A 25,931-nucleotide genomic window follows, 5' to 3' on the forward strand; every position below is an offset into this window, starting at 1 on the left:
ATATACTCACTTTATCTTTTTGTGCTCTATCTGAAATGTCCTGAGATGCCACAAGATGGCGCCAAAGTCCTGTCTAAATAGGAAAGTAGTGCAGTAATTGCTCCAAGTGCAGCGTTCACCTGCCTATTGTTAATTCGCAGACATTTTTTTCGAACCTATCCTCTTATTCCCTGAAACTAATTAACTATGTTGACATGAAAGGAAGCGCTTCATTTTGATGAAAGTGGTGTTTGGCTGCCAAAAAAACCTCACTGTAATTGAAAACATTTCTCCGTGACGCTAAATCATGGGATTAGATCACTTGAGGGGGGAGGAATTACGCCAATGCATTAATCTACCAGCCGCCCGTCGCTCCCAAACATAAAAACTCTTCTAGCGGGGCGCTTCCAAAGCAGACCACGTCCAGCTGAAGGTATTCATTGCAGTGGACTAGCGATCCCTTCTGTTGGCCGCCGGAGCATAGAATTTGACCTAAATAAAACGGCCCTTGCGGTGATCCACCGCGGCACGTTTGCCGCACAGCTGTCCACACATCGCTGCGCTAAAGCTGAAAAGCTGAAGGTGGGTCACGCTGGCGTTCTGCCTGCTAGCCACATACACATAAACACACAATTACATGCCGAATTGAGACGCTGCCGCCCGGTAAAGTTCGTCAAGCAGAAGAGGAGGACCTGCTGATTGTGTTGTGCTTGTCAAACAGCCACACAGCCACCAGTGACAGGGCATGAACTAGGAGACAGCTGTGCCTCTGTGTTACGCTCTGTAGCCGTCAGAGATGGATTCAGGACCCCGTTTTGGCAGGCGTGAAACTAGAAATGCATGCCTCTCAACCATTGATTCCCAGCCATCGTGCCAAAGCACATCTCTCTGTCGCGAGAGATCTTCAGGAGTGCCGCGAGAAATTATCCAACTTCACTTAATTGGTCAGTAAATGATTATTTCATACAAATAATGCATCTTTGTTCATCTATCTGTGCCAGTGACATACTAAATGCTCTTCTACTTGATAGAAGAAGATCATTGACACACTGAGTAAGTAAAATTGTGATTAAATTGAGATGAGATTGTCATTTCAGTATACAGTATCTACTTTTGATATTTTTGCTTGGTGGTTGCCATGTTTATATGGCTCAATAAAGGTTGGGAAACACGGCTGTAGATGACGGCAATGTAAAGGTGCTCAGTTACGGTTCTCAGTTGTGTATAATTGTTGGTTTAAAAAAAATGTATGAAAATAATATCAGTAATTACATACAGTATACGCATGGATAATTAGCCCCAAAATGGGGAGATTTACATGCTAAAATCTAAGTAAACATAAGCCTTTAATCCTTTGAAAACAAAATATCAATGTTAAAAACCAATAGATATTATTTCTGGACTATAATGTTCCAAATATTAGTAAGATAAAAACATAATATTAAATAACTGGAAAATGAGTTACACCAATGTTAATCCTAAATTCCTCCTCATAATAGTAGTAACAATAATAATACAAATAATAATAATTTTTGAATGATTCAGCAGTTTAAATTAGCTACAAATGCAATCATATTGTACATATAATTAAAATTGTAATCCCCCAAATGTGCTAGTGTCTACACAAAAATACGCACACATAAAAAAAATAAAAATCACCTAAATTAAGAAAATAAGCAAATGAAGGAAATGCAGTTTTTGACAATGTTGATGTTGTTGTTACAGCAGCAATACAAGCAAATAACAATAAAATTGGTGGCATCATATAATATTAAACTATCCAATTGACTACTCTTGAATAAATATCAAAAAAATCAAAAATCAGGACAGTGAATGACACATTGCGGTGAACGGGTTAAATAGAACATCACCCAAATTGAAATAACAACAATCCCATTAAGATTTGTGCGCCCCTCCCCATCTCTTTAACATTAGCCGCCAATATTCGACGAAACCTCAGTGTGGTCCGATGTTTCCACTAAAGCTGAGCTTGGAGAGAGGCCGAACCCTCTCGCTACCTGCAATCCTCGAAGGAAGCGGGGAATCAATATGCCGCGGACGCTGCTCGCATCGCGCTCGCTTTATCGCCTTCAATCAACGTCACCCGCCGGCCAAGCGACCAAAAAACCCAGGGCAGTCATTTGTATTTAGAGGCCACGACGGTGAGAAAAAAAAAAAGCCATTGCATTTGCATTGGTCAGAAACTGTGAAACAAAGCTTTGAAGAGCATTATGTGGCTAAGCATAAACGATGACTACATTTACAGTACATGCACAAGTGTAGTTTGGGTTACTGGCAAAGTTTGGTCTCTCCACTTTTTCCACACTTTATATTTATGACCTAGAAGTGTTTTTCACACACGTGGACAGATAATATAACAATACTCACAGGCATATATTCTTTATCCTCTGCGAAGATTAATATTACAGCAGCTTGCTGAGAAGCTGAGACAGGCTCCATGTATAGTACATATCCGTATGTCTGTATTTATACTGCCCTCTTGTGGCCGAGGCACACACACACACTAGAAAGTGCAGCACAATGTCCATTGAATGGAAGTAAGAAAATGCGGCAAAAACTAAGTTCTTTACATTATACTAATCATGTTATTATTATATATTTTTTATAACATACATAATAATAGAATTCCCTTTTTCTAATGAATAAATACATTAAAAAACTTTGGGGGGAGGGCGGCTTGAATGGATTAATGGCATTTCCATTCATTTCAATGGGAAAATATGATTTGAAATACAAGTGTTTTAAGTTACGAGTGTAGTCACGGAAAAAAATACATTTTTATCTGAAGGCCCCACTGTATTCGTATATTGTCTGTCTACATGTGTCGTTTCACCATTTATATTCAAATATCCTTTGCTAGAAGGGTTTTAACTATAGCATCCACGGTGCTATAGTTAAAATCAGCTTCATCAGCTCATCAATGGCATTTTGCATTTGGTGTTAGCTTTAAGCTAATGGGCTTTCGTAATTTAGGTGGTTTGGATCAATACATCACGTGTAATTCTTTTTGTTTTATGTTTAAACTTAACAATAAACAGCTTGAAGCATCCACATGGTCTCTTTTTTCAAGTATTGTCCACAAGCTGCTGTTTGTTGTGAAGATCGATGCCACCAGTTTGTGCTTGTGACTTACATTCTTGTTTGCAACACAAGACCCCCCCCAAAAAAAAAAATAATAATAATAATAATACATCACACAAGCAATGGCTTGTATCTTTGAAAACTAAAATCTTATAAGTCGAGGTACTACTCTATTTCCTGTAATTTATCGAGTACCAATTTAGGTTACGTTGCCATCGTAAAAAAGGAAATTTGTGATTTTCTTTTTATATTTATCCCACTTAAATACTGTATTTTGGACCATCAATACAGTTTTAATATCTCTCTCACAAAGACACCCCAAGTATGGGGGGGGGGGGGGGGGGATCCAAACTTATCTGGCTAAGTAACTGGTTCCAGTTGATTAATTTCAGAAGTTTTATTTTTATTTTTAGTGCATGGTCGTGTCCTGACTGCCATGGTTACGGAAAGAAATATGGAGGGGAAAAAGAAAGCACAACTCCACTACATGCTCATCATTAATCATAAAAAAGGAACAAAGTACAAAAAGAAACATAAATGCTCACCTCAATCAACTTGAGCCAATACGAATATGAATATTTTACAAGATGAATATTTCAAACAAATGGAGAAAAGCTGAAACGAGGGCAAAGAAAAGAAATGATAAAAAGAAAAGAGAACCATGTCAGGGAACGTTTTAAAAGAGGACACAAGAAGCATTAAGGGATCTGGTGAATGTTCACATTATGTTAAAGTGGCTTTTAAGCAATGTCAGGAAAAGCCCAGCAGCGGCAGTTTCCGTCTCATTACTGCCGCCATGTTGCCAAGGTTTGCTTTTTCAGGGCATTTGTCTATTTGTGCGCAGCGTCCAGAGTCCTCGATGAACCTAACGCATTATTTTTGGATTCCGACGGTATGACAACCATGAGCAAAAAATTCCACGGCATTGTAATTACAGCTCTGAAAAAAAAATATTTGAAAATGTTTGTGGAAATAACTTTTTCCCCCTTGAACACGCTCTGTGGGTACATTAGTAAACGTAAAAGGAATTTGTGTTTTCTTTTTCTGAATACAATCAAAATGTAGTAAAACCGTGACCCTGTATTGATTTTGCAGGTAACAAACGTAATGCCTCAGAGAAAAAACAGTTTCCATCACCACCGGGCTCCTGCTCTGTGCAAAGTTACCGTTAAAACGGCATTCGGGCAACATATGTCCAATGCAACTTTAATGCAGTCTTTGTCAAAACACTCGGCAACCGAGCTGCTGCTCCGGATTAGAATTGAAGCCGCCGCGTCATAAATAAACGTCCGCGTGGACGGACGGCTGGCGGCTTTGGCGAGACAGCTCCTTTGTTACGACCCCAGCTAATTAGCCGCACCGCACGGCTCTTTGTGACAAATGGATCCGCCGCGTCAAGTTCTCTCGGCAGCCCACGAACGTGCACTTTCCACGGACAAAATTCCTTAAGCCATCGCCATTACTTGAAGGCTCAATTAACCATGAAAAAGTGTGCAAGCCAGAGCACGCCTGGCCTTTTTGGTAAGCTAAGGTAAACTCAATTCATAAATGGATTTTCTGTTTGAAATGGAGTTTGATGAATAAAAGAAGAATGTACCGTATTTCCTCAAACACTGGCTGCCCGTTTAGTTGAACACAAAGCTATTATTCTGCCGTATGAATGCCAACTGCCGGGTACATTGGGCTTTCGTTAATTGGGCTTTCTGCCATCTCATAGAAAAGCAGTTTATGTTCTGCCTCAAAGATTACTATCTTCAGTACGTACCTTTTCCCTGACCAATTAAGTGAAATTGGATAATTTCCCGCGGCACACTAACGTACGTACTGTAGATGGGCTGACATATTGATTGTCGGACACAAGTCGTTGCTACATTTGTCCATCTAATGGGTGCACTCGTCTAGATCTGCCTTGAATACATTCAAAGCGCCTGACAGCGTTTTGGATGGAGTTCCGTTCCTACGGCGGCGAACTAATCTGAATTTGTACACTTTGGAAAATGCTGTAGTCTAACCCAGTGGGGTTCTTGAAAGCACCTACCTCCGGTCAAAAGTTTCCAACATATGGCTAAACCACTGCTTTTGCAACTTACAAACGGGCGTCACATCTTGGCAATGTTCGCGATTGACTCTGGCCTTGCACGGGGCCTTTTTTTCTTACACAGAATTGTGACTGACTCAGTTAGCTGCAGTCATATTAGTCGGTTTTCGCAGAGGATAAAGAACATTTCTGTGAGTATATTGTCTATCTACATGTATTGCTACAATGTTTGTGTTCAAATAGCCATAGCTTAAAGGGTTATAACACCCCGACTATTGATGCTATTTGTTAGCCCATCTATGCCACTTTGCATTGAACATTGCATTCATTCATTGCATTCAGCGAGAGCACGTTCCCCAAGCACAAATTTTTGTGGTTGTTTTAAATACACCACGTGTCATTCTCTTAGTACGGCAGTACATTTGAACTCGTAGTGGCCATAAACAGCTTGACGTCTCTTTTTAAAATAATTTTTTAACTATCTGCCACACTGCTGCTTATTGTGAAGCGAGTTGAGTTTGCTGCCACCATCTAGCGCTTGTATCTTAAATTTTTCCTCGCAAGTCAAAGGAAAAATCACCCCAGCAATGGCAAAACAAAAATCGATTAAAATCATTCAGAGGCTTTTTGTGAAAAATAAATCTGTGATTTCATTTTAAGGCCATATCGCCCAGCCCTATGACAAATGAATCACTTCCCTGTCACTGTCGTTTTACAATATGTCATCATAATTTGCAGCATGATAGATATTCCAGAAGATTCAAGCTGCCCTCGTCAGACATGCAATTAAAGTTTACTCGAAATCACACGACTCTTGGGCTGCCTAGTAGCATCGCTTTGACGCTAATGCTTCCTGACATGTCGACGTGACTGCACCGAGCGCACTGTACAAACGTGCGCATAAACACAACGCTCGCCCCCTGCTGTGAACAATATGAAAGTTCTATGGGTGGGAAGAGGATTAAAAACAACAAATCCCCTCACGGAGCGTGCGGCGAGAGAGCTTAAATTATGCCGGCCGATGTGTTAAGTTTAATTGACTCGGCTCGCCCGCGTTTGCGCCCTAACGGAGGCGACGGCGCGGCTCTGGAAAAAGCGGCGCTAATGGCCAGGCGGCCTCTCTTTTCTTATCTGCTACGAGACGTAAGAACACAGAACAAATGCCACAGGCAGGAAAACAATTCCGAACAGGCATCAAGTTTTTTTACGGCACGGGTCGCGGCCGCTGTTTGACGGGCTGCATTGTGATGCGCGACACATAGCGCACCATCCTCTCCTGGCTTTGATTAATCACCGCCCTCACAACCAGGGGTGAACCATCAGGGCCAGCAAGACTCAAAATTGCCCGTAGGTGTGAATGTGAGTGCATATGGTTGTTTGTTTCTATGTCCCCTGCGATTGGCTGACGACCAGTTCGAAGTTAGCGGGGATAGGCTCCAGCACGCCCGCGACCCTCGTGAAGAGAAGCGCTACGGAAAATGGATGACTGAATGTAAGCATTTCAATGCCAATTTGTGAAATTGCACTTTAGAGAGGTGCGGGCATTTTCTTTGTCCACAAGAGGTCGCCATCCAGACAAACAACACAAGCACATTTCTGTTTGTGGTCGTCAGTGGAAAAAGTTTGGACATCCCTTGTCTACGCCGATGTGGGATTGCCTAAAAAGAGCCGACATCGATATAGATTTCCAAAATCCAATAACCCCTATTAAAGTCTCCTAATCTCATCTGATATTTAGAGGAAATGGTGGGAAAGTAATGTTTGCAAATTCTGCATTTTAATAGCTGTTTTGTTTTTTGTCAAGTCAGGTAGAACACTTCTTCATGCAAATATATTCACTGGGGGACTCATTTATTGTTTGTGCTCCGTTTGTGCGCTGTACACACAATTTTCACCGCATTGTCCCGATGCAGTTTGGATAGTTAATTAGAAACAAAGTGTAAAGGTGATTTAGTCCCGAGTGTTTCCATCAAATGAACTGTGAAATGTGTGCCTGGGCGAGCGAGAGGCTTCAATTGGCTTCCAACTCCATAAACTGCCCAAGATAAAAGCCCCCGACAAACTGGCACACAGAGTTGACAAATGCTTTATCAAAAAAAGATCTGATTTTTTTTTTTTCTTTCAAGTGTGATGTTATCACAGAAGATGCTTAAGATGGCAAGCGTGGTCAAGCCTCAGTCCCACAGAGGCAGATATGATCTTCAATTGGGCTTGGAGAGGGAGGCAAAAAAAGCTTTAATCAAAGTTAGCAAATAAGTCATTACGAATTAATGAAGTGGAGAAGTGTGAAGATAAGGTGGGCCCGCTTTACATTGAAGAATATCAAGGTTCTTTAATATGTTTAAAAAATGAAGCTAAGAACTCATTTTCTTGGAGCTTGTGCATACAATAGCACAAACACAACTAAAAATGACTCAACAAACTACTTTGCATGCATTTTGGACATATAAACACACGGTACGATCAAATATGTTCCGCTTCCGTCAGACGGCCCCAGGGCAGCTGGGCGGCGGTGCTGCCGTTTCGGTTAGCAATGGAGTCCAAATGGACTACACAGTCCACGTAATGTGTGGTAACAATAGCAGATAATTGCAGTTAGAGCTTTTTTTTTTTAAGCCACATTTTTTAATTGACTGGTTAGGAAAAGGGAGGCATTGGGGAGTGACGCAACGGGGCGAGTTTTCATATGTCAACGAGGTGAAGATCTCGTTGTGAGAGAGCACTTATGAGGCGTTCACTGACGTCTGTACGTCAATAATATTAGCATTCAAATCGACTTGCGGGACCCGCTGCGCAAACTGACCTGCTTCAATGTCTCAACTTGGGCATCTTCCCTCGGGCTGTGTTTAATTCTGCCGCCTTTGTCCACCGCACGCGCTCATTTCTCCACCTGCAAAGTCAACAAAAAGACAAGAGTCAGCGGCCGAGGAAGTCATCACCGTAAATCAAAAAAATGCTGCTGTTTGTTTTCCTTCAGCTTTTCTGCTGCAGAGCAGGCGGCGGGTGAATTCTCATTTGGAGGATTTCTAAAAATTGTTTTTTAAAAAAACTACGGCAAATCCCTGACAAAAGGAAATCGAAACGCTCCATCTTCAAAGAGCAGAGTGTTGAGATTAGAAGACCTTAAAATGTGGCCGTGAGAATAACAAGTAAAGAGCAGTCGCGCTCGGCTGTTGTGTTCTTGGGCCTGGCAAACAAACAGATTTCGTTGCCAGCATGAGGAAAGAACAGATAAAGGAAGGCTCATTTTAAGCTCATTTGCACTCTCTCCCCCAAGATTAAAACCCTGGAGATGTTTCGAGGCAGAGTGAATGGGAGCCTAATTGACTCACCTCCACTTGCAATATTGACGAAATCATCCACACTGCTCGCATCGCAGAATGCATATTCGAGTGGCTTTTCTTGGCGAATATAAGAACATTTATTTCTGGGATACTAGTCCGCCTCCGATTTGTTTCTATTTTGAAATATTTTGAAACTTCCCATCGGAAATATTGAAATTAATCAGTTCGAGGGTCAAATTTGCTGGAACCTATCCTCAGCTATTCGCTAACAAAGTCACATTATGACAGTTTTAGTGCTCTTTCTACAAAGCACTAAAATGCCACAAGATAGTGCCAAAGCCCTGTCTAGTAGGAAAGTAGTAGTAGTGACAAGAAACTATGTTGAAGTGATACGTGACAACTAAGAGACTAACATCTTTGTACTGTATGTCAGGGAAGAAAACCGAGTGCAGTGTGAGTTTTGCTCATAGTCATCTTGGAGATCCTAAAAAAAAGAAAAATCATATTATTCCATCAGCTTAAATGTGCGTGCAGTGCACTTTCCTGGCTGCCCGGTGAAGGTGATGAAGAGGAAGTGGCAGGAGGTTCAAAAAGAGGGCATCGAACAGATGGTGGTCTGAGCGATGGCGTACTGGTGGGACGTGACACACACACACACACACACACACACGGGCCAGAGTGACGGCAGGCACTCCAAGGTGCATCGCCACATTGCACAGATCTATCTTAACGTTTTTCACTCTAAATCTGCAGTAAATGGATTTCAAAAATATTCACAGCAAAAAGTAAAGATGGGATGTCAAACTTAGCACGATACGATTCAGTATCTGATGTTTGCCATCTTATTGTGCCATCTTATTGTGGCATCTTATTCAATGATTCAAGTGTTTTCCCCTCTATTTGCTGAAAGAGATTTTTTTTTAAGTCTTTCTATAACGCCTTAAAATGGCGCCAAAACCCGGTCTAAATAGGGATTGGTACCAAGGAAGTATGTTGAAGTGATACATCTCGATACAAGTTTAACCTGGGTTGTGAGAGGATGTTAGAGAGAATCTTGTAATGTTGTAAGATGAGTTTGAAATGATATTCTCTTTTTCGGACCATAGTCCATGCTATATTTATGGTTTAAAGTATAAACAGAGGCAGTTAAAACAGGAAAAATATGTCAAAAACTATTAAAAACTTGGATTCAATTCAACCGAGTCAAGTGTCAGAACTCTGACCTGTGCTGCAATTGGCCGGTCTGCGTTTGCGGGGTCAATTGAACTTATGGTCATTTAGCAAAGAAGTGATAGTGACATGCTCCAAGCTGCTTAGTGATCTGATAACAGCAACATCAGGCAACCGACTGTGGGGAAACCCCACACAACTTGACTCAAAAGATGACTTTACACATCTGCCTCGCACTCTCCTCTCCGTCAATCACATCAGCATCCGCTGGGAGGAATTTCAATTTCACAGTCTGCTGCGGTGCCACACACACACACACACACACACACACGCACGCACGCACACACAGCTGCAGCACAGACATCGGGACGGTTATGACTGGTAAAAAAAATAAGGATCAACGCGTGTATTCACAACCTGAGCGATACAGATTTATTCATGGGGGAAAAAATTCACAAACTCGTTGGGAGTATAAAGTTAACCTGTGTAATAACAATAATTTTAACAGTGTGTGTACCAAATGGCTGCCTTCTAAGTCATCTGTTGTTGTGGTCATACATGTTTCCATACATATAGTAATAGTATAGTAATATTAGTCCCAGTTTTGGAGAGGATAACAAGTACATGCCTTTGAGTATATTTATATTGTCTGTCGACGTGTTGCTCCACCATCGACAAATGACCGTTGGTAGACAGTAGCACATATCTGGTCCTTTTGCACAATTTATTCCAAGCAGATTCCACAGTAAAACAATAAGAATGTACTGTCGCTGTAAAGCAGGAAGGACTGTGATCTTCCATGCAAAAAAGAAAAAAAAAGAGAAATGTGCCATAACAAAAACCACCAATAGAAACAACAACAAATCGGAGGGAAATAAAATGAGAGCAGTACAAATGAGAGAGCGAGGCTGGGTGGGGGGGCTCCATATGCTATAGTGCGATATGGAAATTGGCCTCTCTGTATTCATAAATCTCCTGCAGCACAATCAATGGACGGAAGCGATACATAAAAGATGAGGCAGTTTGACCTCTGCTCCGTGAAGGAGGAGAGAGGAGGGTTTCTACACAGCGATATGGACTCCGTCAGGGCGCACTTTGAAGTCGCGGCACATGACGATGGGGTGTGGAGGGGCGTTAAACTTCCGAGGCCCCTGGCTCTGCTCACTCTGAGTCAGCAAGCGGCGGCAGCCTGGCCTGGCGCGATGCATAATATTTGCTCGAGAACGATACAGAACCACAATTCCAGAGCTCCCGACCTTCGCTATCATACAGAAATCAGTACAACTTCCGACACTGTGGGAGACTCATGGATTCCTTCCGATTACAAATAATGCGCCCTTCAGTGGGTTGGCTTTTCTTTCAAAACGCAAAAATCCAGCCATGTTTTTTTTTTTTCCATTTCCACAGATTCTTTTTTTTCTTTTATCAGTCTGTCACGGAAATACTCACTATACTGCAGAAACCCGCGGTGTAAAAAAAAAATGTTTTTAATGTTTTGTTTTTAATGGTTTTTACAGTACAGTGAATTCCTGCTATTTAAGTGGGGGAGAGGGACGCAAATAGCCAAAACTCTGCCAGGAATGGACACCCACTCAAAAAGGTTTGTAATTGTCTATACACGGCACAAGATGGCAGCATTGCACCTTTTTTTCTTTTTTTCCCAATTGGACAAGGCTATGGCCTGACTAAATGAAGCTCCTCCCCTCACTTCAATATTGTTCCTTGACCGCAAGATGGCATCCATAGAGTCGTCCCAATAAAAACTAGCAAACGGACAAACGAGGAAAGCTCTTTCACGTTCTCGGAACACAAACCTATATCCAAATCTCGCTGAACTTTCTGTACAGAGACCTGTTTACTCACTTGTATTAATGAAACTAAACTACAAAACATCATTGCTTAATACAGTATATCAGCATGTTAGCTTAATACAGTATGTCAACATGTTAGCTCAATTCAACATGTTCCACGTGTTCAACGACACGTAAACATGGTTAATGGTCAAAAAACTATAAGCTGTCTCAATTCACACACCTGCCACTCATTACCTGGAGATTACCTTTATTCTTTGATTGGCATTTATGCTCCACCTTGGAACCAGGAAACTACATGTAAAGCAATACAGCGATAGCCGCAATACGGTGATCCCCCAAACACTGTATTTTCAGTTCACTGTTCCTGAATGCACCTATTTGCATTTTAGTCCTGTCGAAAAAACAAAACAAAAAAAAAAACCTCCAATTCACAATTTTTGTGGTCTTTCTGGCACACTAATATGGTGCCAAAGCACGAAAGTAGTACAGTACTGTATGTTCAAGTGACACTTCTCAACTGACAGACAAGCTATGTATGCTGGTTAGGAGCTAATTTTAGCCTGAAGTTACAGAGAGACTTTGTTTATTTAAAATCAAATAATCAGGCAATTATAATCTTATTAAATGATGCCATCAATTACTCCAATTTTTTTAGCTGTCCACAGCATACTTGGCCCCCAAATATTGGAGGTTTACTGTTATACTCTTTCTTCTTCTTTGTATTTTCCGGTCTGGATGCCCTGTGGCACGACGCTGCCTCTCACAGGTCAGTCTTGTTAATATCATGCGTAGGGTCTCTCACGTTTAAAACAAACATAAATCAGAATCTGAGTACCGAGCTTTAATCAGTGCTTCGTTCTCTTGGAACACTCGTAAAGATCCTTGCCAGTTCGGGATCTGTCCCTTGATGCACATGAAATGTTGCCAAAACAATCCGATATGAAAAGCAAATTTGTCAAGCGAACGTGCTGGAAGCGAAGAGGGAGTCGTACTGCACATTATGTCCAGCTGTGTTAATGTTAGCAAGCCTGAAATGGATATGAATACCAATGTGACTTATAAGGAATTAAAGAGACTGTTCGGTGCTGGTGGCCGACTCGCTCAATTTTTAATTATCTCTCACTGGCCCTCAGTGCAGCTTGCCCCCCCCCATCTGCTTTCTTGTCACTCGCCGGCTTCTGGAAGCCCGCCGAGGGGCTGCAAGACATCTGTGACTCGCTGAAGTTCAGATTTGAAGATGACTACGAGGGAATCAAAGCTGTCTAAAGCTTAAATGTTTTACTCACTGGAAAAAACAACAACAACAAAAACATTGCAGGACACGGTACTATTCTGATGGATAGGGACCGAGCCCTGCCGCCAATAGCAGAAAATAGCGACGCTAGCTTGCGCTGAGTCCGCACCAGCTACGAGCTGTGGCTGGCTAGCTAGCTCAGCAAAACACTAAGTCGCTAATTTGCGTCTCCATGGCAGCGAATAAACTACATTTCTGACAAGTATCTTTATCACTAAAGACGAACGCGGAGTAAGTAACAGGAGAAGATGGAGAAGCCGTGCTAACCACTAAGCTAACGTGAAAGGTAGGTTATTAGGTACAGTAGGTGGTACTGTACACTTTTTAGCAGAACTTTGAACAGCAAATTAGCAGGTAAACTGTGAAGTTAATTATTAATTATTAACCACTCGTCCACTGTACTGTTGACAATAATCCATTACAAGTATAATTTACCCTAACAAATCACCTTGAGTTCAATTTCATACTGGAGAGGTGACAGCAAAGAACGCTCATTAAGCAGCACTCTTGTTAGCTCTCAGCTCCATCCCCACTCCCCATTTATAACCTATGTCTCCCTTCTCGTCTCTTGGAGGCCCTCTTTGCAATAATATGACTTCTATGAGTTGCTCTGTTCTGCACTCATCCAGTCTTTTGTCCCCCTCCCTTGCTTAATCCGTGTTCCTCGCCGCCCTCACTATATTCCCCACTTTCCGCGGCTCGTCACTCTCGCCGACTCGGTCAGAATAACGGCCGCCATCTATCAGAACATTTTCTATAACCGGGGGGTTATTTTCCGGACCCGGCCTCTCGCGGTATTGTAGTGAGAGGCTATAATTTTAACAAGAAATCTGATGCGCGTCATGTCTCCGGGTGGGCAAATTTCATCCGAACACACGGCGACGGCCTGTGAATGACAGATGTGGGGATGTATGGGGTGTATGCAAAACAGGCCGCAGAGAAGGAAGCGGGCTCGGTGATTAAGCGGACGCACAAGCCAGGCGGTCTAATCAGGCCAAATCATTGCGAACTAATCCCGCGCCAATTAAGGAACGGCAACTGAGCGCCCGCATCCCGGATCAATTTCTTTCCCACTTTTCTGTGTGAACCCATTGATTTGAGAGCCCTGTGCGGAAGGCAGACAAATGAGAGAATGCGGTTATGACATTTTTCTTTTTCTTTTTTTTCAATACACACTTAAAACTGCATAGATTAGTGGCAAGACGGTGCTCCTCAGCTCACCAGCCTGGTAGCTCAAAAAGACGAAAAGGATCAAGCTGGTGAAAAGAATTGTATCTCCTGTTTGCAGTTTTACCGTATAAATTGAGTACAAATGAAAGATCACCTGATTCCGAGCATGTAGTTGAAGCAGGTAGTTCAACCCGCTAGTGGGTGGCATTGTTCGGGTTGAGTCGACTTTGTTGTTGTTGCTGTTGCTTTGACTTGTGAGCACAAGACTTGAGTTTTGAGAGCTGTATAGTGGCAGTGAACTCAACTCAAGTCACTTCACAATAAGCAGCACTTTGGCAAATAGTGAATCATTTTTCCAAAAAGAGGCTTCAAGTGAGTTATTTCCACTCTAGGTTGAGGTTTACTGTCAAACTAAATATTAAAGAAAGGGGATTGCACTTTGTGTGTTGAAAACAACCACACGGTTTAGCCTTTCAGTCCACTAGTTTAATACTAATGCAAAATAGCATCTATGCATGTATGTTCGGTGCTACAACCCTTTAGGCAATGGATTAAACACAAATGGTTGTTGTTTTTTGGAAAAGATGGAACAGATTAATGGCATTTCCATTCATTTCAACGGGTAATGATAATTTGAGTTCCCGGCCAAGTGTTTTGGGTCGCGAGCATGTTCATGGAACGGATTAACCTCGTATCTCAAGGCACCGCTTCAAGAAAACAACTTTAGAATAATTGTCCACTCTGGTGAGGTTCAACATTTTTGCAATCCAATGTTAAAATATGTATTTGTTAAAGAACATTAAAAAAAAAAAAACACACACACACACAATAAAAACGATGTATTTCAAAGCAGTCCCACAATCCTATTGTTCATTGTTTTGTTAAAAACACATTTTGTCAGTTAAGACTGCTGAAGCGCGACTGGTTCCAACAGCCGGAGGCCCAACAAAGGAATGAGCAGATTTAAGTATATAAAGGAGGGGGGCGGGGAAAAAAAGAGCATCAATCTTGAAGGATTTAGCCCAGATTTATGGGGGGGGGGGTAAACCTGACTTTTATAATCTGTATTTAACTACAAATCAGAAGGGATGAAGCAGAGTGACTTAAAGAGCATGTCAGCATAACAAGCGAGCATAGTACTGCACAGTATTACAGTAAGACTCTCGCTAGAATACACTGGCTAAAATGTTGGCATTTAGTAGGATTTGTGAGGAAAAAATGCAATAGAAATAGTGGAAAACATATTTTTTGTTTCTCTACCAAGACATCCCCACGTGCTTTATGAAGTCTCTACTGCTCTGACATTCTGGCAAAAAATGTCGGAATTTGTGGGAAAGAAATGTACTAGAATTAGTAGAAAATTGACCTTTTTTTTATCGTCGAGACATCACTCGTACTGTATTTACTGTATATAGGCTTTCCTGCTCAGATATTCTTTCTGAAATGTCAGAATTTAGTAGGATTTGTGAGAAAACAATACACTCTAATTAGTAGTAAAAATAAAAAAACCAAAAAACAAAAAAACAGCATAGTGTTACCTTAGTATTTGTTTACTGTGGTTCACGTCTTTGTATGGTAGTTATTCAAACCATTGGCTGTACTGTTACGAAAGGTTTCCGGCTGGTGAGACTTTCAGCCGGGAACACATTAATTCAATTTCCCATCCTAATTCCAATACTGATTGAGTTATCATTTGAGTGATGAAGTTCACAAGAAGAACTCCGCCGTGAACAAACGGCGTGGGTTGGGAGCCGGATAATTAGGAGGTGGTCCTGATGCGACTCGGCAAGAATGAGATTGAGAATGCGAGGCGGCGCCGGTCAACAGATATCTGAGCTGGCGGAGAGAGAGAGAGGTTAAAAGTTCGTGGCATACCGCTGCCGGAGTAAGCAAATGAATAAAACATGAACGCCCGTTATCTCGCTATGCAAATGTCCTCTTCATTTTTTTTTTCTTTGCACTGTTCTGCAAATGTATATTGTACAGTGAGTGGCTCAGTTGGCGTCGCGTTCGTGTTCCGAAAGCTTCTCACGACTCGCTTCTTACGTGCATCCAGCGCTGCCTCTTACAGCTCCTGGGCGTTCGTTACGCAAGCCGAGTGCGGCCGCGATGCCACGCGCGTCCACAAACTGAAATGTAAACATTAATTTTTGATTCGGAGGCACGCTCCTCCCTCCATCTGCTCTCATAGCCGGACACATTTCAAGGAACCTCTAGCTTAGGTCAATACAGTAATCGGCCACTAGACACAAGCATGAAGATGAGTTGCATAACTGATTTAATAAGCTGCAGTAAAAAAAATAAAAAATAAATAAAAAATAATAATAATAAATAAATAAAAAGTCATTTTTCGCAAAGGACAAATAATATATACCTGTGAGCATTGCTGTATTGTTTGTTTAAATGTGCTACTGCACCATTTCTGTTCAAATATCCTTTACTTAAAGGGGTATAACACCACAACACTGATGTTATTCCTGAGCCCGTATATTGTTTGTTAGCATTTAGCGAAACAGACTTTATGTGTGTATTTCTCTTCGTTTTATGTTTAACTTGAGAGTAAACATCAACTGGCTAGAAACAGCTTGAAGCCTATTTTGGGAAGAATTGTTCACGCTCTAGCAGACTGCTGCTCGATATAAAAAAATTAAGTTGGCTGAAATGAGCGATTATGCTTTTTCAATAGTTCTATGTATATTATCAGATTCAGAGAGAGCAATGTATGTTTAGTTTTGAGAGTTACAAACAAGCAAATGGCACCAATCAGGTGAACTGGCCCATTTATTTAGGCTCTCCTGCTGAGATTTATCGGCTAAAATGTGGGAGTTTTTGTATAATTTGTGAAAAAATAATGTACTGAGCATCAGAAAACTGACATTATTCTGTCTGTGAGGGACAGGTGAAAAAAACCTGGGCTCCCCTGTTGTACCCCTAATGCGGCAATTAACCAGGAATGCAGTGCAAAAATGGCTTTTGTTGATTTTCTTTTTTTTTTTTTTTTTTTTTTTTTTTTTTTTTTTTTTAATGAGAGAAAGCACAGGGTTCTACTGCCGTCCATTGCGGGGTCTGTTAGGACTTGGTTACCAAATATGGTTCCTTGCCCTATAAAAGCACCCATGCAAAACAAGCGTACATTATATGCACTGAAAACATACAATTCCACGGCAGCGTCTACTGGCTGCGCTTTCTGAGCACATTCCCTATGTGCCGTTCCACATCCTGGATCTCAAACTGTGCTAATCTGAAGTGAAGGTAGTCGGGGGGGGCGGGATAATTGAAGGGTTATAGATTATACAGTACGTGCTGAACAAAAACGAGTCTTAGACGGACAACGCTGCCCGAACCTGCTGCAAACGCACACAACGCTCCGAGAGCACGGCAATATAATGACACCAATTAACATGGAAAGTGCTTACCGCTGCACTGATTCGCATCAAACGGAGGGATGGAGATGAGGAGGAAGGTGATGATGAAGCAAACAAATCATGTACTGGCCGTTGGGCTAGGGTTTTGAAAAATAACTAACATGAAATTTTACTGTTTTAATCGGTTCGTGCCCCCACGCCCATAAAAAACAACAACTGTGTAATGTGTATCTTCGTGAGGAAAAATAGCACTCCATCACATTGTACTTGATAAAAACATCCATCCATCCATTTTCTGAGCCGCTTATCGTCACAAGAGTCGCGGGCGTGCTGGAGCCTATCCCAGCTGTCATCGGGCAGGAGGCGGGGTACACCCTGAACCGGTTGCCAGCCAATCACAGGGCACATACAAACAAACAACCATTCGCACTCACAGTCACACATACGGGCAATTTAGAGTGGTCAATTAACCTACAATGCCTGTTTTTGGGATGTGGGAGGAAACCGGAGTGCCCGGAGAAAACCCACGCAGGCACGGGGAGAACATGCAACCTCCACACAGGAGGGGCCGGGGATTGAACCCCGGTCCTCAGAACTGTGAGGCAGAAGCTCGAACCCGCTTGCAAGTCAAAGTAAAAAAAAAAAAAAAATCGGCCAAGCGACGACTCGGGAAAAACTCCAAAGTCGGGTCACTTGTAAGTCAAGGCACCACTGTCGATGCCACAATATGCCAGCAATGCACTATATTTAAATAAAACTCCTCAACTCACTTACACAATACTATTATTGCTTTGGCTTGAGCACAAAAACTGAAGAGTTTTTCAGCAAATAACAGAGAATAGGTTCTAAAAAATATATATCTGCGCGGTTCACGGCATTTGTGCTTTGTTTCTATACATACAGCAAGCATCGGTACATTCTGCCGTTGTAACAGCATAGACATCCAAAAATGAATATTGGCCGAGCTGTTGAATTGCGTCCCTTCTACGATAAACACGCACGCACATTCACGCCCCTTCTCCCGCCTACACAGCAAATTATGATGACAGTGACTGCTCATCCCGCCGGCTGCCGCCACATCAACGCTGGCCCAGATTTCATCAGATTATACCAGTGACATCATCGAGTACGTTTGGCTGCCCTGTACAAACATGTTTGCATTGTCGCCAATGCCCGTGTGGGTCTCAAAGCGCTCAAATATCCTAATATTGTAAAAAGCACCGGAGTGCTTTAAATAAATAGAAATGTAAAGGTGATAAACCACGGTCGTTACAAAGGCTTTAGCGACGTGGATGGCGTGCCGGTTGGCACAGAAGCTGCATCTGCTGTCCTGCGGGCCACTGAAGTGAACCTGAACAGCCATGTGTGCTTCTATGCATATCTGTCCAGAGGAGACGCACCTTGACATGCAAAGATTAGCCTCGCTGCGCTGCCTCGCCACTCGGCGCCGTGACTCCTGTCGAGCCGCTGTCACCCAAAATGAGTGCAGTTCGATGGTCAACGGCAGAGCCCAACCTTTACCGTCGTGCCGCACTAAACGTTGAATAATTGGATAAAAATGGATTTTGCTTTAAAATTGAGGACCATTTTTTTTTCTGATTACTGTTTACGAATGACTATCTTTGTTTATTTGGTATTCTTTAAAGATTAAACTAAACCAAAAAAACGATTAAACAATATCACACCGGTGTTGTACTCAACTGCATGTCAATTGCAGGTTATTCATAAAATAACGACTGAAACCGACAATCATTTTTGTGATTCCATGACAAGGTTGGTCAGAAAATATGGCGAATCACGATCATTGTTTTCCAAAGTAAAAGCAGATGTTTGCAAATGTCTTCTTCTGGTTAAACACAAAATATAATCAGTCTGCTTACATGAAGGAGTACAGAAATCAGAGTATATTTACTGTTGAGAGGCTTAAATCAGAGAATTTTGAGCATTTTTACTTCAACAATGGCTCTAAACGATTAATTGATTATCAAAATTAATTTTAGGATGTATTAGTTGTTGAGTAATGAATTAATTGTGACACCAACTTGACACCACACCCTATTTGGACAGGGCTTTGGCAGCAATATACTATTTCTTTTATTTTATTCATTTATTTTTTAGCATCTTTACTGATTTTTTAAATGTACAAGACAATAATCAAGTTTGTGGGTGTTGACCACACAGATAAGGATTGAAGATCATAAATACAGGACAGGTTTAACATTTACGATTGTCGGTCACGACATTTTCTGAGCAATTCAGGGAGGAAAGATTACTCGTGGGACACTACAGAATAATCCATCAGGATAATCTTTTTAGAGACATCCAAGAATCGGACCGTCGCTGACTTTGATCAATGCTAGAATTATGCCCGATTAATGCTTTGGATAAAAAGTACGCTATTGAATCTCGGATGTTTATTAGGCAATGAAGCATACTCGGTAATGTATGTAGATGTGGAAAATGGATCCCGCATGCCTCTGCTAGGCCTGTCTTGTCGTGTGATTCATATCCAAGTATTATAATGAGTGTCCTCTAGAGGTTTAGCTTAAAAGTGTTACGGTTCATCGTGTGTTTGTGCAGTCTGTCACCGCCTGCAGTGTGGCGGTTCATCAGCGTGATTTTCAGCCATGATGCTTGCTGCCTACCCCCCTCCCATCCCCTTTTAATTCCCATTGATGTTTGCACACAAGCCAAACATATGCAAATATAAATTCTGCCCTTTTGGGCTCCAATTTATTCGCCGGTAATTTGCTAAGTATGCGCAGAAGATTTATTTTCACTTGGCAGAGGAGACTTGTGTACAGTAGGTGTCATGGAAATGCTACACAATCGCCCGCCGCCATAAAAATGATAATTACAGCGTGAGCGGATCTTCCCTCACTCATCTTATTGGAGTCTTCTGTTCACAGTCATCAAAAGCTATTGGCGAGTGAAGAACCTGACTAAGCCGTTTTCTGCTGCCTCTGCACTCTTTCCGTCCTGCTACTCCAGAAGCGCCGAGGCTGTTTGGATGTCCTCGCAGATGCCCGTATTTCATGCTTCCGACACCAAGGCTTTCACTGTCTGGAAGCCTGGCAGGCGTGGCGAGCATTTGGGGGGGATGAAAACAAATAACGGCCACATCATCTCAATAACCTGCCAATCGCGCCATAAAATCTTTCATGCATTAAAGTAAAGTACGTCGTGTGCTAGTAGTAGTATCTCAAATTACACACACCGTAAAACTGGCCGAATTTGAGCATTACCCCTCTCTGCGGATCAAAGTTCACAAAGGCCCTGATGTCTGTGAACGATTATCCTTACCGATTATCCGGTGTTATCGGGTGGGTTAGGAGCGATTCAGATCTGCTCGGAAAAACGGACAGGGCTGATAATCATAAATGTTACAACCTGTTCAATAGTTCCACTCACAAATCCTTATGTGTGCGTTTGAGTCAGGGACTCCGTGATTGTTGACATGAAACAGAACGATAGCTGAACCGGAAGAGACCTGAATAAACTAACGTTGTATAATCGCTCACCACGTGAAAAATGACAAGCAGACCAGTCTGCAATCGCAATCTAGTAACCAAATAAGCAAAGAGGTAGTCACTTTCCTCTTCTACGGCTAGGCGTTTATCTTCTTTGTATTTTGCGGCAGTCTGGATTCCCTGTGGCACCAGGCTGCCTCTCACAGGTCCGTCTTGGTATTACAATAGACATCTGTTTTGGGGGAGGAGAATATGTGCAGCGGTTCAGCTACCACCTCATCCAAGATGTGACCTTCAAAGCCTGTCTAAACAGATTCCAAGAAGTAAGTGATATGAGAATGAATATTCGATAGTAGTAGGGATAAAACATTTGAAAATGAGCCCCGGGATCTCGTCGCTGCCAGGTGCATGTCGTCGTTTGAAGGTACTGTCAAAACTACAGAGGCTAACGGTGAACATCAAGTTAATGCGTATAAGCATTTTAGAGGGAGAAAAAAAAACGCCAGTCTGTACAGATCGGATATGGCAGTATATGTCAGCTGATATAGTCTTGAATCAACTACTATTCATTTTGAAATATCCAGGGTTCAAAGAGAAAGCATCCTCGTCATAACGCTTAAAGAATTAAGTGTGTCACACGCATAGATAAGGTGACATTCTAATTTAAAAGCCAACAGTGCCACAATAAACTAACTGCAGCTGACTGGCTAGTGTTGAGAAATACGTAACACACCTATTCTGAAAGTAGAACATCCATACACAGGATACAGAGAAAACGAGGCGCTAACTTCACCTGCCTGAGGAACCTCACTCCATCCACTCTCCACTAGCCTGCGTTGTAAAATAAAGTAACTGTACTCGTTTTTTTTGTTTGTTTTTTTAATCGTCTCGGACATTCGTGCATTGGCGTGGCAACACGTGGTGTGCAGAGGTGGAAAATGCGAGGCGCTGTCCGTGGTGCTGAAATCTTTTTCCAGGCTGCACAGGGCACATCCATTCATCTCCGTCTCTCTATTTGTAAATTCCTGACCAAATAAAAAAGGCAAAACATCCCTCCCCTAAATCCCATGTATTGAACTCAATCCAAAACCACTTTCATTACGTATATCGAGATTATCCAAACTGAAAATGCCGCGTCTCTGGAAAGGCTCAGTGAGAACGCAGACATACGTGGTGACCTGAAAAAAATAAATAAAATGGTAACCAATAACGGGACGGCAAGCCGGCTAATTCCGCAACTGCCCAAACCGCTCGGGCCACAGACTGATGCCTGACCTCCAGCTGTCTGTCCCTTTTGTGTTGAAAATCATATGTGCGCAAAAAGCTCATGCCGTTTTTCCTTCCACACTAATTTAATTACGCATTAGGCGCTAAATGTCTCTGTCATACACACACACACACACACACACACACACACAAAAGCAAAGGTCAGGAGAAACGACAAGAGGAACGAAGGTGACATCGCTGAGGGGTCCTCAAATAGTATCAAACGGGACATATTGTAGAAAATTGAGAAAGTTGGGTGTCTGGAGTGCTCGCTCTGCCTACAGTACAGCGGAAATCGGGTTTAATATTACTACAAAACATACAAATAAGGGCCTTGTCCATAAAAGACTGGATAAATAAATGGCCCCGGCCACTATCTGCGGAAATACAAATGTACCAACTGACAACCCGCTGCCGTGGCATTGAAGTGTCAGAAAATTACATCTTGAGATTGAAGAAGGGATCTTAACGCATTTGATGGTACCATCCGTGCCAAAGGAACAAGTCTGAAAAGCCTCGCCGTCATCAAGAAGATTGGTCATAAATAGCTGTCTGTCCGTCAGCGTCCTTTCATTCTCTATTTTTCAGTGGAGAGACGAGCGTCTTCTCTTCTCTTTCCCCGCCTGCCTCTTTGGCATCTGTTATGTTTTTGCCGCTTCATTTCATTACAAAACAGCATTTGTGGTGTGTCAGCATCATTAAAAGTGCAAAGTGGTGCCAAATCTGGTAATGAGAGATTTATAATCCCAATGTAGTCTGGAACAATTTCATGTGGACGGGCATTCAAATGCATTTTCCCAAATCGCTGATCTGGAAAATTAACAATCAATTATTTTTCAATTCAAATAGGAAACATAAATTATGAAAGAGACATAAATGAAAAAAAAAAAAATGTTTTCAATCAGAAGACTTGAGTTTTGCTGCGATTTTAGATTTCAATTGCAGGTGAACAGGAGAACCAGAAAAATGTTTCCGGGTATGAAGCGGGATCCAGCCGGCCGCCACCAATAATACTTAACAATATTTATAATTTCATATGTACGAAGCGTGGTGACTCTCTGTCGCCGGAATACGCGAGTGCAGTCAATATAGCCACACTCCCTCCTTCATCTGTTTCCTCTCTTTGTATTATAATAATCATTTTGTTTGTGGTTTTATGAAAAAGATAATACAATAGTACACATGGCGCATCGTGCGCTTATATGTGCGTGGATCAGTCACCTGGTGTGCGGGTGAGTCGGTGGAATACAATTACATACCCGTGAAATGAAAGCCATTTATTATGCCAACCTTTACGTTCTTTTGCAATTTGACTGTCACAACCCCACTACATGATAGAACATTCCCGCTGCAAAAAATGCTAATACAGAATTCTCAGTGCACACGAGAGAGGTGTCAAAGACAAACCTTCAACCGTCTCCATTGCCGTGAAACCAAACAGAAGTATTGGTGTTAAATATCACATTTTGTCCCCTGTGCACTGGTTTGTGTGGATAAACAACCCTGAGCACCACCGCCACGTATTCACTCATTCACACTCTGACACACACACAGTCGCCATCTGTCATGCTATAACCTCGCAGAGCTCGCTTTCCTTCACAGTCGTACCGGGACACATGCTCGCTAATGAATCCATAACTTTGTTACCACCTCATTATGGCGGTTAGTATGCGCCGTAGCAATATTTACGGCTTTCTAATGGACTAAAGGCGCGGAGACATCTGCTCGGGTGGACGTATCGATGGAGCGCGGGTCGAGCCAGCGTGGTTTGTGACCTCCAAGCGCTCAATCACGGCGTCCATCTGCCTGTGACTGCGGCTCCAAATGTTTACCAAAAACATGTTCCCAACAACGGCGACAATAACAGCCCGTCACTTACAAAACCCAGAGCGTTGTGAAAGATGTGTTCTCACACACACGTACAATCTCACACCAGCTAGTGGAAGATATTAAAGTGGCTCCCCAGGAAACAAAAAGGGGGGCGAAAAAAAAAAGAATACGGGCCATCCAAGTACTCTCAACGGATACGGTATGTGGGAAAGATACCCCATGTACAGTAGGTGCAAAGTGACGCATTGCATCAATTACAGAAGCGAGAAACCTTTCAAGTGCTTGCCATGCATGCTTGGTTACTACGGGTGGTCCAAAATATCCTAATACACTGCCCCGCCAATATATTGTACAGATTTTGTTTTGTGCAACGTATCTAGCGCAAATCTGCAATTTATAGTATAATTTGCGTTTTTTTTGCCATAAATACTATACAGTATTCAAAACATAAATACTGATTAAAATGCAGTAGAATACGCAAACATCAGCTATCGTTAAGCTCGTTATCTAAGGTCGGTGGTACTTTGGCTTTGAGTTCACATTTGATAAAGTAACGAAACAAACTGCTTATCTTTTGTATAAAGCGGAACACGATTGGATATCGCCTTCGCAACCTGCAAAAATTGCCAACGCCAAGCAGTGAGGACATTTCCGCCGTATGTTAGCTTGAGTTTTTTAATAGTCGCTCAACAGAGACTCTGGAACCTCCACTAGCAACCCAAGCTAAACTCAGCCGCGCTGTGGTATATAAGATCTCAAGATCTCAGTCAATATGAATCACATCAACATACGTCTTTGATAGGGGTGTGCGGTATATGCAGTAGACAGTATACGTTTGCCCAATGATTTGGCATCTCCAGCTACATTTATCATCATGAATGAGAGCCATTTGAGATCTCAATGTGAATTGAGGCGCTCGTGCTGTCTTGGACATAAAATATTGGAGGTGAAGAGCTAAGCAGATTAGCGGCGAGCGCGGCAAAGTTGGGCAGAAGGAGTCAACTAGCCTCACGAGCTTTACGTTAAGAGGTGACCAGTTGAGCTTTGGTGACGATAAACCCGAACAATAATCAACAGTGTTGACACATATTTGTGATCACAATGAGGAAGAAGTGTTTTGATATGTTTTAGAAGGCTGTTCATTTGTGCTGGACAATACTGCAATTATCATTTTCCCAAAAAAAGATAGATCATCACATAGCAACTATGATGATGATGATGATATCATCATGGAATAAACATTCCTTCCACCGCTCGACGTGGTCCCTCATTCATGGGCCCTCGTGTCTGATTTAGCCAGCGCCATGGGCTTGCAGCAAGAGGCTGTGCTGTGGAGGGCCATGTGAATGTCACTGTCTCTGAGGCGGAGCTCTGCGGAGCGTGAAATGAAATCTGGCAGAGTTTTGGGGCCTCGCCTTTCCTCCCAGTTCGCCTATGTAAACACCCGGAGAACAATCTGGAACCCCTTCTATTATTGATGGGAAAGGTTAAAGAATCCCAGGCACCTCGTTGCCGAAATAATTCTGTCCCCCAAAGCTGGGCTTCAGTAGCAAATAGAAATCGATTGCTATTAATGCCGTCGTGAAATCTGCTGTCTTTGATAATCTATACTAATCCTTTGGCTCATGCAGTAAAATCGGCATTATTGTATGTACTACACGTGGGCTGAAGAATGTACATGTAAACAATGGTTCTTAAACTGGGGTCCCGAGACCCCCTGTAGATTGGGGGTCCACAAAATAAATGTAAAAAAATATTCTAAATCTCCATTTAGGTTAGTTTTGGGCAGAGGTGAGACAAAGTCACATACAGTATGTCAGCAGGCCATACTTACTGGGGCAAAAATGAAGCAATTTCCCACTCTATTTTTCAAAAGTCATGTCAAGCGATTACTTGGATTAAGCAAGTCATATGACAAGTCATACAATTTTGCTCAATAACAACATATTAGCCATTAGCACTAGCTGTACTTGTTAGCCATACTAACACATTCACAATCAAATATTTTTTTTAACATCCCAAACCAGTGTTGGTATTGTCTGTTACTTTGACTTCACAATTAAACGCATAACTGACAAGAATATCATTTCATGTTTGACCAGCTGTCAATTAGCTAAATTGTGACGCTAATGCATCTTAAGTGTCTTCG

At 42.1% G+C, this 25,931-nt stretch overlaps 1 protein-coding gene across 2 annotated transcripts in view; it reads right to left on the reverse strand.

Annotated features, from left to right (window-relative positions):
- dlgap1b (discs, large (Drosophila) homolog-associated protein 1b) overlaps positions 1 to 25,931 on the reverse strand; it is a 79,121-nt gene that overhangs the window by 44,645 nt on the left and 8,545 nt on the right. For both annotated transcript variants that reach the window (XM_061666587.1, XM_061666586.1), the window contains exon 2: positions 7,923 to 8,009. The gene's annotated coding sequence lies outside the window, so the exon portion shown is untranslated. The remainder of the gene's footprint in view (positions 1 to 7,922; positions 8,010 to 25,931) is intronic.

This window comes from Phycodurus eques, chromosome 21 (assembly GCF_024500275.1).
Source record: "Phycodurus eques isolate BA_2022a chromosome 21, UOR_Pequ_1.1, whole genome shotgun sequence".
NCBI lineage: Eukaryota > Metazoa > Chordata > Actinopteri > Syngnathiformes > Syngnathidae > Phycodurus > Phycodurus eques.